Consider the following 14,762-nt stretch of genomic DNA (forward strand, 5'->3'; position numbering starts at 1 on the left):
TTTTCTTTTATGGCTCATTTGGGACTATTTAGATAAAGGACCCGGTTTCTATGGGGCCAAGCCCACATATGTAATGCATGCCCTATTAATAAAGATATTTTTAGGTCAATTTTTTGACTTAATTTTTAAGGACATGGAATCTCTAACATGGAGATCACGAATATAAAAAAGAAGTAAATTTTAAAAATTAGAAATAATAATTCTAGTAAGAAAACATTTCGATCGTTAGCTTCCATTGTTTTTAGATGGAACACCTACCTGCATCTATACTTAAGATGGATGCTTTACACCTTTTGGATAGCATATATAGTTCTGCGGTCTAGACCGCATGAAATAATTTCCTTATATAAATGGGTGCAGTTTGTATAAAGCCAAGGCTCTAAATAATCAAAGTAGAGCGCACCTTCAAATAGTGTAGATAAATGTGGTTTCAATACTGAAAATCTTTGTGATAACCTTAAAATATTTTTTTATCTCTAATTATAAAAATTAAAGTTTAAAAAATAGTATAGATTGAGCAGATCTATGAAAACTTGAAAATCTTGAAAATTCATGGTAGAAAAGTATATTACAAAATGCACTATTTCCAAAACTTGAAATCCATTTTTTTCATCATGTACATGCAACTTGATATCGAGATGATCAATTTGAGGATATTTGAGTGTGAAAACAGCCTCTTCTAATGAAATTTTTGAGGTGCACTCTAATTTGATTGTTTAGAGCCTGGGCTCTATATAAACTTTTTCCTATATAAATATCTTGGATATGAATAACCTAGTGAGTCCTCATGAGATTTTGTTTTTGAATTTGGCTCTCCCACTTTTTATAGAGGTAAATAGACCGATTTACCCTTGTTATAAAAATAAAATCTTAAAGCTTCTCATCTCTCATTTTTTCCCATGGTTTCTTCTTCCCTCCCCTCACATCCTCTATTTGGAAAATCAAAGCATTCTTCCCTTCTCTCACATTTTGTTAAAATGGTTAAAATGTATTTTCTAGAAATTATTATGAGTGATGTAGTGAGGTTATAATTTGTAGTTTTGTGTAATAAGAAGTTATGAAACTACTAGATGGTTAGTAGTTATTATTGTAAGTTAGTGGTTATTGTTGTGAGTGGGAAGTTATTGTAGTAAATACGGTTGCAAGTGCCTCTATTTAAATAAAGGTGTGTGGTAAGAAAATTGGGTCACTTGTGTTAAAGTTAATCTTGGGTGTCAAGATTGTAATGCTTTTGTGTACTCCATTTTTCATATTTGAATGAAAGATTAGTTTTTCTTTCACCTCATTTTGGTTCTTCATCTTCTTTCTATTTGGTTGAGTCTTGGGCTAATATGACATTGTTACACTAATTGAGAAGCGGATTGTTATAGTGTTGTGGCATCCGTCTTTCTCTACATGGTATCAGAGCCACAAAGGTGGTGGTGATGTTGTCTTGACTCCAGTGGTGAAGAAGATCGATTTTTTCTTAAGATGGATTCGGAATTTAGTTGCTCAACAATCAAATTATAAGATATGGAGCTCATGTATGGGGTCTTATCTTGTTGGTGAAGACTTATGGGAAGTTGTCAGTAAGAATGATATGGATGCTACTGTATCATGCTTACGCATTAAAAAAATGGAAGGTAACAAATGCAAAGGTAGAATCCATCTTGAAGATATCTATTTCTCATAATCTATTTGATCATATTGTGAATTGCAAATCAGCTAGTGATATTTGGACTACTCTTGATAAGTTATTCAATAAAAAAGTTGTGGCTCGATTACAATTGCTGGAGAATGAGTTGGCTAACTCAACTCAAGGTAATATTTCAATTTCTCAATTATTCTTAAAGATCAAGAATCTTTGTTCGGAGATTTATTGTTTTGATCCGGAAGAACCTATTTCAGAGGCTCGAATGAAGCGACACATCATTCGTGGTTTAAAGTGGGAGTACATTCCCTATATTATTTCTATTCAAGGGTGGGCTAGGCAGCCATCCTTGGTAGAGTTTGAGAATCTTCTCACTTCACAAGAATCTTTGGCCCGCCAAATGGCCGGATTTTCAATTTCAGGAAATGATGCAAATGATCGCGTATGCATAGTCTCATTTCTAGAAAATCACTTTAAGATGGAGTGTTAAAATTGTTAAAGTGCGTTTTCTAAAAATTATATTATTCTTTATTTTATTTTATTATGAGTGATGTAGTGAGGTTATAATTTGTAGTTTTGTGTAATAAGAAGTTATAGAACTATTAGGTGGTTAGTAGTTATTGTTGTGAGGGGGGTTATTGTAGTAAATACAGTTTGTAAGTGCTTCTATTTAAAGAGAGGTGTGTGGTGAAAAAATTGGATTACATGTGTTAAGGTTAATCTTGGGTGTCAAGATTATAATGCTTTTGTGTACCCCATTTTTCATCTTTGAATGAAAGATTAGTTTTTCTTCCACTTCATTTTGGTTCTTCTTCTTCTTTCGATTTGGTTGAGTCTTTGGCTAGTGTGATATTGTTACACTAATTGAGAAGCGGATTATTCCGGTGTTGTGGCATCCGTCTTTCTTTATAATTTTGTAACATTCTCTCTCTAAAAAATATGAAAAGAGGCGATAATGGGGTTGGGCTTGGGGTTGAGAGAGAATGTGAGTGGGAGCAAAAATGAGATTGGGTTTCTAAAGAGAGAATATGAAGAAGGCAAAAAATAGGTTAAGTTTTTAGAGAGAGAATGTGATTAGAGGTAAACATGAGATTAGATTTTTAGAGGGAGGATACTAGATGAGACAAAATTGGGTTGGGTTTCTGAAGAGATAATGTAATAGTTGAGAAGAGCATGTTTGGTGTTTAGAGAGAGAATGTGAGGTGAAAAATGAGGGGGTTTTACACAAAGCAAGAGAGAAGAGCTTAAAAAATTAGGCTTTTAGAGAGATGGGCAAAGGGGTGGGAAGAAATTACGAGAAAAAATGTGTAAGATGAGAAAAAATTGTGACTAGGAATTTATTTTTAAAAGAGGGCTAAAATAGTCCAATTGCCCCTTTACAAGAAGGAGGGGAGCCAAAGCCAAAAGTACATTTTCGACAAGTCCAATGTCTTAAAAATAGAATATAGTAAGCCTTGTTCCATAAAAAGCCCTTATAATTAAGAAGAACAAATATTTTTATATTTCTAAACATTATGGCAGATATTATAAGCTTTTTCTTCAATAGTATAGTGTTTTAACTTGGCATGGATATTCCAATTTAGGCATCTGATTTGGGCTATTGTACTCATGGTTTTCAATTTCTAGCCAATATAATGGTAAGAACTTATTGAAACTCTAACATGGGCTTATGAATGCATACCTTTCGCTAATTTGATTTGATGAAAGGATAAGCTTGTAGTCATTTATATTTGGGTGCAGTTTCTATAAGGCCTAGGCTTTTATGAAAACAAAGTATGGCTTCACCTTGAATCCTCATACGAAAAGCACTTTGGGTACAAAAATCTCCATGATAGCTCTAAAATTAGTTTCCAACACCCACTATGAACTTTGAAGCTCAAAACCGATCTTATGGATCCATAAATATTATTTTTTAGGGCGAAATGGATCATCTAGATAAGTTGTTAAAATATACACTATTTTAAGGGCATGAAATTCTAAATTTTTTCCGTAACCATAATTGTCAAAGTTGAGATGATCAATTTGAAGGTTTTTTGTTTCCAAAGCTGGAATTTTCGGTGAGTTTTGAGGTGAAGTTTACTTATTTTGATAGGGGAGCAGCTCTATCAAAATATTTTGCTTTCAATTTTGCAACGAGTTAGTTATATGTGACTATCAATTACTTCTTAAATTTAAGCAAGTAACACATGGTAGTAAATAATTTTTACACTATATAAATGTTATCAATGATTGGTTAGCGGAATTTTTTATTAATAAGACAAGCATATACTAATATGATGTAAGAGGAGATTTTTTTTACAAGGTTACATAGGAATGAAACTTGAGACACTGTGCTATGAAAACCAAGCATCTACCGCCCAATTTCTATTGTATGGGGATATTTTATATTTACTGTCAAATACTCCTTAAAATATCTTCAGAAAACGAATAACCAGTGATTTTGGCATTGTAGAAAAATCATCAAAGCTTTTTTTTTTTTTTTGCTGAATTATTGGGGGTTTGTGCAAGAAACCACTCGCTGTACTAATATCTATGAAAAAATTCTCTATTGATACATCATTTATAGTAAGCCTTACTAGTAGTCTCTCTATCCACATAATGACTCTATCCACATAATGCTAAATTGGCTCTATCTCATTCAAGTTCAATTGGAAGGTTATATTTCTAATCTTCCATTTTTTTTTTTTGAAGGTAGATTTGGGTAGGTTGGCTATGTATGGTGTATATCTAGTACAACACTTGTTAGGAGGTATGAGTTAGTTCAAGTGGATAGCTAAAAAAGGACAAAGTGTTTGCCTAAAAGACATGATTAGAAGTAGTGAGAAAAGATATGATGACTTATGGCCTCACTGAGAGTATGACCCTTAATAGAGCGTAATGGCGAATCAGGATTTATGTAGCGACCCCAATTAGTTGGAGAATGGCTTTGATAATGATGACGATGAACTTCCATATATGTTTTTTTCTCTTCTATTCTTGAGAGGGATTTTCTCTTTTAGGATGTTATTATGAGTACTCGCCAATTTCTTTCTAGTCATGTGACCTAAATTGAAGTAAGGAGATGTATCAAAGCTTTGTTAAGAACTTGTTTTTGAGCTTCTTTTGAAACTGTTTATACTCGAAATTAAGGGTAGGAGACTATACCCCCGCTTTGATTTCGGGTGCAAACAAATATAAGTTGGTAGAGTATGGGTCATGTCAAATTATGCTCCGAAGGAAAATCAGATCCCAATATCTTATCTCTCTCGGATCACCGACAAAGCCGGCTTCCCCTTTATCTCAACCTTGGAACTCAACCAAGAAGATTTTGAAAAAGGTTTGAAGATAAGAGGAAGATTTTAAGAAAGTAGCTGTGAAAAGAGAACGAAAGAAGAAAACCAAAGATAAACAACAATGCTAAGAAAGTACAAATAAACAGAAGTAAAAAATCTAACTACTAGATGTAAAGAGAATAAGAAATTAAAAAGTATGGAGGCAAAAGAATATGGCTAATCTAAGCATGCGTAACATAAGATAAAGGAGAGAGATAATGTCATGGCGATGTGGGCATGATTGCGAAGAAGGAAGAGGATGGGGCCTTCATCAATGAGGCATAGAGATATGTGAATGAAATGCAAATAAGGATAATAATATAGCATGATGATAAATGAAATGGAAGAGAGAGCGAGAGAGAGTGGAAGACTAATATCAATGAATGATGTATAACAAGAGTAATAAAACCAAATATAAAAAATAAATAAGAGGATAGGATGTAAGAAAAAGAGTTAGGATGAAAGAAATGGAGAGAATTAGGAAGTAATGCATTGGAAGAGGGGAGAGAGATGAATAAGCACAAACTATTGACAAAAGATAATAAAAGGTGAGAAAGAGAGATGTAGCTACAAGAAGATGAAGATGACTAACCTATTGAATAAAATGTAAGGGGAAAAGATAACATTAATATAAAAGAGGGATAGAGAGTGAGAGGAATGAAGGAGATGAGATTCACATCACAAAATAAAGTGAAAGAAAAGAGGTAAAAATAAAATATCCCTAATTAGAATGAAAGAACATAATAAAGAAGAATCAACAATCTTTATATAGAATACGTGAGCTACATTATTAAATTAATGAAAGGGTGGAAGAAGAGTAATCACAAACCATCAATGAAATGGGTGAAACAAGGCATGAAAATACTATTAACGAATAGAAAAGATAAAGGATCAAAACAAGGATAGAGAATCTATGTTAGCAAGAGAGAGGAAACAAGAAGAGACATCGATATAACAAGCCAAGAAGAATACATGCTATAAAAGGAAAAGAAATGCCTACTTAATGAAGAAGAGAATGGGGGAGAATGATCTACCCCCACATTACTATAGTAAAGAGAGGAAGATGAAAAAACACAAAGATCTTAACTAGAAATAAATACATCCCAAGGAAGGAATGAAGATTACTTAATGAGGAGAATGAGAAATAAAAGAGGTTTATTGAGAAGATGAGATCTATATTGTTAATCAAAGAAAAAAAGAAAGATAATAAATAACACAACAGAAGAATAAATACAAATTAGCAAAGGGAAAGAATGGGAATAGATATAACTATCGTAGCACAATAAAAACTACAAATGAGAGAGCATTAAAAGAGGTAAAAATAAGAGAAATGAAGAAAATGTGCAAATCTAGCAAAAAGAAGATAAATACAAAGTTTATAAAAGGAAAAGAAGACTTAATCAAGAAATGAAGAAGAGAATGGGGACGAGAGAGAGAGATATATACCATTAAATGGGGAATCAAAGATCTCTATGTTTAATGGAAAATTTGAACAATCAACTCGAACTTTCTCGGTTCTTAACGTGGCAAGTAGAGATAGGAAGAAGGGGGCTCGAAAAGTTTGATTATCAGAACCACTTTCAGTTTGAAGTGTGGCTTGAAGGAGTTTGTATTTGTAACTTTGGATTGAATGGTTTGATATGATGGGGATTGCTCAAAGGAGATCTTCTCTCAAGCTCAAGCTTGGGCTTAAGATCAAGAAATTATTGGGCATAGTTTAGGCGCAAAAATTGCTAAAATATGAGGCAAGTATAACCGTCGTACTGACTATAACTCCGATATTGAATCTCTAAGTGATTGCTTAAAAATCTCACCCACATGTGTGATGAAGAGGTGGCCATGATTTATCAATTTTACTTAGGGAAAAGGGGCTGAATCATGGTGATAGCACCTCCACGCCCTAGTCAACACTTTGTGGTTTTCATTCCCACACTACCCTACAAACACTTTCAAGAACCTAACTCCTAAACTATTTGAGAAAAGGAGTAAGGCCTGTTTTTCCTATTGAATTACCCAAAAAATAAATATAAAATACTTAGGGGATATCTTGTACAACCAAGGTAACCCCATTTTCACACTCTATTAGAGGTTAGCCCATGAAGCCCTCAAGTTGTATTGGTTTTTCCCATATAGCCTTAAGCTTTTTAGTCTTGTGCCCATATTCTCAAATAATTTCATGTGCATTTTTGAGGTAATTTCTTCATTTTCACTAGTCACACATTTGAAATTATCTTCACCACTTCTCATTAAATGAGTTCTCATTTCAAACATTTGCTTTCAAGTCCACAATCGCCTTTTACTTGTGGCGTAGGGAAGCCACCATGTAATTTCATCCCTAAATTGGGAGATTGTTGGGGATCTTTTAAGGTCCAGGTCCCTTATGGTTACTTTCCTAAAAAAGTCATACAAGGAAACCTCCTTGAGCCATAAATCAAACCAAAAACAATTTTAGAGCCATATGTGGACACTCCTTTGAATTTTTGTTGAGGGAGTTCTCAAGAGAAATCCTTAACCTGAACCATTAGGGATGATACGAGTACAATAATCCTTAGAAAACCATAATCATAGTCCACACCTAAAAAAAAGAGAAAATATCTCCATAGACCCTATTTTTAGGTTTCATTTCTCCATACACCCAAGGCTTCAAAACCTATCTTAAAGCATAGAGATTCTATCTATTATATCTTCTAACCAACTTTGCCTACTTTTACCCCATATTTTTATCCCAAATAAATTTAAAAACTGACATCCTTTCTAACCCTCTCTCTCCATGTGTTTTTCTTTCTCTTCTCGTGAATCTCCCAAACTCCTCTCTCTATAAATTTGGGATTGAGATGGGGAGAGAGAGAAAGACTTGGAAGAACTATGGAGAGAGAGAGAGGGGTTTGGGAGATTCATGAGGAGAGAGAGAAACACATGAGGCGAAAGAGGGGGGTTAGTAAAAGATGTCTTTTTTATATTTATTTGGGCTAAAACAATATGATAAAAATAAGTAAAGATAGTTCAGGGTTTGGGATTGAGATGGAGAGAGAGAGAAAGACTTGGAAGAACTATGGAGAGAGAGAGAGGGGTTTGGGAGATTCATGGGAAGAGAGAGAAACACATGAGGCGAAAGAGGGGGGTTAGTAAAAGATGTCTTTTTTATATTTATTTGGGCTAAAACAATATGATAAAAATAAGTAAAGATAGTTCAGGGTTTGGGATTGAGATGGGGAGAGAGAGAAAGAGTTGGAAGAACTATGGAGAGAGAGAGAGGGGTTTGGGAGATTCATGGGGAGACAGAGAAACACATGAGGCGAGAGAGAGGGGTTAGTAAAGGATCTCTTTTTTATATTTATTTGGGCTAAAACAATATGATAAAAATAAGTAAAGATAGTTCAGGGAGTTAGAAGATATAATAAATAGAATCTCTATGAAAGTAGATAGATTTTGAAACATTGGGCCACCAAATATATCAAATCCTTCCAATACTATTTTAGATAGCAGGATAAACCTAGAAACATGTAGGTCCTTATAGAAAATCACTGACAAGAACCCTAAAGCGAGTGCAAATCTTATTGAACCACCACTAAGTGGAAGCCACATGATTTCTACATGGTCTGGAGCCACAGGCGGCTTAGTGATGCTAGATCGTGTCGTTAAAGGCTACCCACCTTCCAGAGGCTTCTAGAAAGTCAGTACTAGTTTCTAGAAACCTCTGAGCTATAAATAGACCCATGCGATGCAATTTCAAGATAAATGCAATAGAACATTAGAAACCTTAGAATTTTATCCTCCTTTTCCCCTTTCAACTCTAAACCCAATTTTTTCAAATAGCCCTGGTCATAAAGCCTTGAGCTTTTGAAATTTCTAATAGTCATTGAAGCCCCATAAACTAGAGAACCATAGGAAAAAGACAGCCCGAAGCCTCATTCCAATTCAAGATGAAGCCCTAGGCCAATCCTAGGTCGAATTCTCCTTTCAAGCTCAAGAAATTCTCTAGCTCAAGTGAAATTCAAGACCGAAGAGAGAGATGTCTCAGTATTTTTTGTTTGAAAAATACTTGTATGTATTTCAAAACAACAATATGGTTCTATGGTTATTTCCTAAATTGTTTTGTAGAGAAAGAAAGATATGGGTTTGAGTCCCACATTAAAGAGAAGAGAGTTTATTGAGTTGTATTTAATAACACGCATTCCCATGCATTATACTCTTAATACAAAAGTGAGAGAATGGTGCATGTGTGGAGTACGTTAAGCGTGTGACGTGCATGTGCGTGTGTGAGGGAGCAAGGGCGCTTGATGCATGTGCAAGGGCACTTGATAACGTGTACGAGGGCGCAAGGGCGCTTGATGGCATGTGCAAAGGCACAAGGGTGCTTGATGGTGCACTTTACACTTCCGCATGCTCACATCGGTGCCCTTGCCCGAGCATATGTACATGCTCAAGGGTCAATCTCTTTTTGTGAGCCCAGCTCGTGTGGGATAGCCAACGTGTGCGAGGGCACAAGGGCGCTTGATGGCGTGTGCAAGGGCACAAGGGTGCTTGATGGTGCACTTTACACTTCCGCATGCTCACATAGGTGCCCTTGCCCGAGCATATGTACATGCTCAAGGGTCAATCTCTTTTTGTGAGCCCAGCTCGTGTGGGATAGCCAACGGTCATCTAGCCGTTGATACGTGTGGAACATCCAATTGTCATCTAGTCGTTGATGAGATGGAGGCTAATAACATCAGCCATCAAGTGTACGTAAGTTGTAGCTATTGGTGGTGCATGTAACCACCACTACACTAAATGGGTAGCTTCTTGGTGCTCTATAATAAGGGCCCGCTTACCCAAATAAGATAATTACTTAAAACATATATTTGAGCCTCTCAACATCACACCATTCTCTACAATTCTAGGGAGTAAAACCTGTGGCCTAACCTCTCTCTCCTCTCAATTTTGTATCTTTCTCGCTCTAAACTATTAAGACTTTGGTGTTTAATGTGTGGGTTCCAAGCTCAGGTGCATAGAGCTTAGGAACATCAAAGAGATATCTCTATTTTTCTTGTATCCTGAAGATGAATTGTCCTTCTTATGCGCATCAAATATAGAATAGAAGGTGGGCAAATATCATATTGAGATAGTGCTCCTGCATATGCGAAAATACGAAGAGTTCAAGCTTCTAATTTTTCAAAATCATACCATCTTCTGCCCCCATTTCACCCACCAATTTTCCAACAATCTCTGTCACATAAGTCAGATCCAAGCTTTAAGTCTAGGCGTGGGTTTGCCTAGCCAAGTATATTGTTTACCTTTTTCTTTTAATTTTAGGAAAAGTATAAAAAATATAAGTTTTTTAGATTATTAGAAATAAACATCAAAATTTCCAAAACCTCATCCATACCTCTTTTCACCGCTTTTTGTATTTTTTACTAAAATACCCTTTACATAAGTATTAGGTTAGTGAAGGCATCACGGTTAACCCATAAGGGTTCAAATGTTCTTAGTGTGGGATTAAATCATAATGATTTTATTAGGACTGTGACAACGGGGCAGCATTAGAACCATTACGGCACTTAGATAACCGTGATGACTACTTTGATTATTATGATTTTTTAAGTGCCATGATGCTTCAAAAACTTAAACTCAATACAAATTGGCTTAGAACCCATCATTGTACTTTAAGTGCCATGGCGCTTTAAAATTTAAACCGAATGCAAATTGGCTTACAACCCGTTGGGATCATCACGGCTCTCGGTTGACCGTGATGCCTTCACGGATCTAAGACTACTGTGAAGGGTATTTTCGTTAGAAATACAAACATTGATTAAAAAGGGTATGAATGAGGTTTTAGAAATTTGGAATTTATTTTTAATAATCTAAAAAAATATATGGTTTTGATAATTTCCCTAAATTCTATTTTTCATCTTTACAAATATTTTCAAACCTTTATTTTGATTTCTTTACAACAAAGTAACTTGTCTCTTTTTTTCTTTTAAATTCTATTTTGCTTCTTTACAAATATTTCAAAACCTTTGTTTCGATGTCTTTCAAATACATTTTAAAGTTTTTATGCGGTTTTATGCGATTTTAAGCCAGCATGCAAAGGTGTATGAGAATCATTATAATGGATGCATCTTCTTATATGTTTAATTCAACATAATTTACTTCTATGATGAATTTTAAATGATTTAGTTTAGAGAAATTATAAAAATATATTTTAATTTTTGCCTAATTGAAAAAAAATCCTCAACTTTCATAAACTCCGTCCACACTATTTTTTCCTCAATTTTGACATTTTTGATTAAAATAGCCTTTACGGTAGTCGTATTATTGTAATGACTACCGCATTACGGTACTTTAAGACCGTAATGACCAATCTAAGCATTACTGTACTTTAACTACCGCATTACGGTACTTCAAGTACCGTAATAACTAGGCTAAGCATTACAGTACTTTAAATACCGTAATGCTCAAATTTCCAGGCATTTCGGTACTTTAAATACCGTAAGCACACTGTAATGCTCAAAATTCAAATTGGTTGAAATGCTACAAAGTACTCTTGAAACTTGCTCAAAAAAAAAAATTGGAGAAATATTTCTTACCTTAAAGGAGAAGTCTGACGAGATGTGACAAATGAAGGAGAAAGAGACCTAGTGAGCATTACGATCTTTAAAGTACCATAATGTTTAACATTGGTAATAATTACAATAATACGACTACCGTAAAGGTTATTTTGGTAAAACAAATGCCAAAACTGAGAAAAAATGGTGTGGACAAGGTTTATGAAAGTTGAGGGTTTTTTCTAATTAGGTGAAAATTAAGGTTTATTTTTTTATAATTTCAAGTTTAAAATACAAATCAAAGATAGCTATATTAGAAATCTTTAAGATAAATTTTGGAGAAAAAAAAGTGTAATTCATCGAGAATGGCACGTTATTGATTGTTTGAAGTAATGTTATTATATTCTCTTCTTGTTTTGGATAGAAAAAGGAAGCACTTCGGTTATTTGGGAAATTTGGGGGGAAGTCCTTGGATGTATATGTTAATCTAAAATAATGTATAACTTAGCTTATGTGAATTTTTTTACTAGAAAGGCGCATCTTATAAAAGGAAAAAGTTTATAAAAGATGTCAACTTTTTATTGTACAAATAAGGTGCACCTAAAAAACCCACTAGAGAAAGTTATTTTTATGCTGAAAAACCTTCAAATTGATCATCTTATCCTCGGTTTATTGAAAAGAAAAAAAAGGGGATTTTTAATTCTAAAAATAGTTTATACATTATTTGAACCGTCCATTTTCAAGATTTTCAAGTATTCATATATCTGCTTGATCGTCATCATTTATGAAACATTAAATTTCATAATCGAGGGCAACAATAGATTTTCATATCATCGCAACACTTTGTGGCACCAAAACTGTATTTTCGGAAGAGTTTTGAGGTGCACCTTACATCAATAGTATAAGCTTAACACCTTATACAAACGTCACCCCTCATAAAATTATGAATATTATGAGTTATACTTTCTAAAATTTTCTTGATATGTTCATTTTCATGGGGAAGTAATTCACTTTGCTTCGTGCCCTGAGGATGAAGACTTTGACAGGGGAAATATGAGAAATTCCTCGGGAAAATTACAAAAAACACCCTAAAATGGACTATCTATGCAACTTACCCCCACTCAAATCTTTTCTCTCACTTTTTCCCCCTAAACAACATTTCCTCGCAAATAACCCCCCAACCCAAAAGTAGCATGAGATAAGACTAAACTACGCTTGTTTGTTTTCACACGACCTTCCCTCTCCTGTTTTCACACACGCTCCGGCAATACAAACACGTGCTCCGGAATTCAATACAGGTTTGAGCCACAGCGCTCTGGCATTATGAGAACTTGCTTCGGTAGTGCAGAGACGTGCTCCGACATTCCGCTCCGGCAATGAAGTCTCTGGAGCTATAGTGCTTCGGCAATGGAGGACAGCGTTTCGGCAGTATAAACAAGCACTCCGGCATTCTAAATGTGCACTCCGGCAATACATGTTTGAGCCACAGCGTTCCGACATTATGAGAACGTGCTCCGACAGTACAAAGACGTGCTTCGGCAGTGCAAAGACGCGCTCCAGCAGTACATTACTTGGGACGCGCAAATTGATTTGGTTTGTACGGGAAGGGTATTTCCATAAAAAAAGTAACAACTATTTACCTTGGGGGGTTTTTGTGAGGAAATGTTGTTTTGGGGAAAAAAGTGAAAGAAAAGATTGGGGTGAGGGTTAAGTTGCATAGATAGTCCATTTTATGGTGTTTTTTGTAATTTTCCCAAATTCTAATGTGGTTTGAAGGTTTAAAGGGGATAATGATAGCCACAAAAATATCTTTTTAAGGGGTGATCTTTATGGAAAAGGTTTCTATACTTCCCATATAGCATAGAAAATTTATGCTTCCCCTACCATCCAGCCATCAAATTTTGATCAAGGGAGCCACTCATCATTTGATCTTAGATCCGACGTCTCAAAATATTTTATTTTTAGTTTTTTTATACAAATTGTATGAATATGAAATTTAGTACGTGCCATCTTCACATTGGGGCGCACCTGTAAAAAATATTAAAAATAATGTTTCGATTAAATATAATGACCAAAATACCCATTGAATCTTACAAGGGTATTTTCATAATTTTATTTTACTGGAAATATTTTTTTATATTTTTCTCTAGTGCGAGTTTAATAAAGGATTAGACGTACAAATTTTGGTGTCAAAATAGTTTATAGAAAAAATTTAAAATAAAATAGTGACATTGTGATTGGGGCAATCTTAGCCCTCCATTCAGAATGGACGGTTAGATAAGGGGGAAGTATATAAGTTTAATGTTGTAGGGGAAGCATAGAAAGCTTGCCCGATATTTATATAAAGTGCACGCCTTACACTATACATGTAAGGGAATATCTAAATTTTGCAAGAAGATTTATTTCCAGTATGGGAAACCTTACAATCATCTTCAACTATAAATATAGAATTTGAAATTATAAAAATAATACAGATTGAGCAGATTGTTAAACAGATGAAAATCTTGAAAATAGATGGTCTACATAATTTATTGTAAGATGCACTATTTTTAAGACTTGATATTCTTTTGTTTTTTTTAAAATCTATAAATCTTGAGGTTAAGATAATCAATTGGAAGGTTTTTTAACTTTAAAACATCTTTTTTTATTGGATTTTTGAAGTGCACCTTGCTCCTTTACTTCTGTAAGGTTGCAACCTTTTAAACTTTTTCCTTTTTGAAAAGGGGTGTTTTTGACACCTAATTGTGGGAGAGGAGGTATGTCATAAATTTTCCAATTTTAGTTCTAATATCTTTTAGTGGCCCCCAAAGGCAGCTTTAAAAAGATGGATTAATGTGTTGAATTAGTCGCATGCTCAATTGATTGGGATTGGCGATTTTGATCTGGATTGACTGATTTAATGTTATTTGTTAATTAAAAAAAGTTAAAACAATAATAAAAAACCAAAACTTGATGGAAATGGGCATTACCCATTGTTAGAAAAATCAGACGATCTAACCGCTAACCGCCTAGTTAGATCGTAACTAGTCGGTGGCCGGTTCCGGTTTTGGGCAGTTTTGGTGATCGATTGGTATTTAAAAAAAATTCAAAAAAATTATATAAATTCTCAAAAAAAAGAATTTGGTTTGTAATGTATTTTAAAATATTATTTACATTATAGTAAAGATTAAAAATTATTTTTATCAATAATAGTCAGTATAATTCAAAAATCGATTCGTTAAAATCTATTTTTTCATTAATTTTCAACTTCATTTGAAAGTGTTTGGTTTTAATCATTATTTATATGTTTTTCAT

The sequence above is a fragment of the Amborella trichopoda genome, chromosome 1, assembly GCF_054954075.1.
Source record: "Amborella trichopoda isolate Santa Cruz 75 chromosome 1, AtrichopodaSantaCruz75HAP2 v2.0, whole genome shotgun sequence".
Taxonomy (NCBI): domain Eukaryota; kingdom Viridiplantae; phylum Streptophyta; class Magnoliopsida; order Amborellales; family Amborellaceae; genus Amborella; species Amborella trichopoda.